This window comes from Aptenodytes forsteri, unplaced genomic scaffold (assembly GCF_000699145.1).
Source record: "Aptenodytes forsteri isolate BGI_AS27 unplaced genomic scaffold, ASM69914v1 Scaffold193, whole genome shotgun sequence".
In the NCBI taxonomy this organism is placed as follows: domain Eukaryota; kingdom Metazoa; phylum Chordata; class Aves; order Sphenisciformes; family Spheniscidae; genus Aptenodytes; species Aptenodytes forsteri.
The window spans coordinates 2988094-2989520 of record NW_008795405.1 but is presented as its reverse complement, the minus strand read 5'-3'; positions in this window follow the sequence as shown (position 1 = coordinate 2989520).

Genomic DNA, 1427 nt, shown 5'->3' with positions numbered 1-1427 from the left:
CCCGCTGCCCCCCCCCCCCCCCCCCCCGTAGCCCTGTGCAGATATATGTACTCGCTGCTGCTTTTATGACCCTTTGCAAAGAAACCTCAAAGATGTGAGCGGCTGGGGAATAGCAACTTATTTTCAGGAAAACAGCCCCTTCCCACACCGATCAGCTTTAACAGTGAGAAGACTGTGTTTTTTCCTTGTCCCCAAAGAGAGCTATAATGGGGAGCTGCCACTTTCTCTCCAGCTGGCACTACTCTCCCAGCAGTACCAGGTGTGCCAGGGCGACCGGCTCCCCCAAGCCTGCTTCACTGGGGTCTTTTCCGCTATTTTTTGGCCGGCATGAAGGCTCTTTGCTTTGTTCAGTGCTCTGTGAGTGGAGGCTGAGCCTGGCAACCCCACTGCAGCACGGAGCGGCTTGGCACAGCTGCGGCATGGCAGCTCAGGCAGGGACAGGGAGGCAGCGAACCAAACTGAGCTGAACCGAACCGGGCTGAACCGAACCTGGCTGGGCCAGGCCGGGGAGGGGGGCACTGGGCCACCACGGCATGTAATTGCCGCTGGCCTGGGCCCGGCCTAGACGGCCATGTGATCCCCCGCCTACCCGCCTGCCTGCCTCTGCGCAGGGGATGGGAATGGGGACATGAAACATGTCTGTGCAGCTTCAGGGAGCTGAGCAGAATTCCCCACTGTCATCATCCTCCTCCCCTCCCTCCCTGCAGGCTGCCAGAGGGGAGGGCTGATTACAGCTCCGCTATTGTTCAAGTAACCTACAAATGGATTTGCATGGAGGCAGGTTGGGAGGGGCAGAGGGGTGGGATTTATTAGCAGCAGCTAAATTCATCGGGATTACTATTAGGCTGAGAGCGTCTCAATGGGAATGATCCCTGGGTGAGCGGTGGGGTGGAGGGGAGGGACTGGAAAGCTCCTTTTCTGCAAATAGGTGAAGGGGTGGCTGGTTCCAGCTGAGGAGGGGGGGCAGGCAGGGTGTAGCTGGCTGGGGACGGCGCTTCACCTCGGTTTAAACTGTAACCCTCTATTCCGAGCACGCAGCTCCTGGCAGCGCCGCTCATACCAAAGCCTTGACTCAGGGTTATCTGCATGCTGGGTAATAAGCAGCGTCACCAGAGGAATGTGCAGAGAAAGCAGCCATGCTGCTGCAAGCCTCTGCTCACTCCTCAGGCAAACCACTGATGTAGCAGCCTGCTTCTGCCTCTGGGCCACTGAAGACTGGTGAGGGGTGGGGGGCTTCTCCTGGGGAGGCAGCCCCAAGTCTGTTTTGAAGGCAAAACAAGAGTTTTGCCCTTCCACATGCAAAGCTGGCCAGGACTTTGCTAACCATAATTGAGGACTGCGCCCAGGAAAGGGTGAAGTTACTCTTCAAGTCACTACGTTAGTTTATCCATTTTCCAGATGGGTAATCTCAAGTGTTTTAGTCAAGG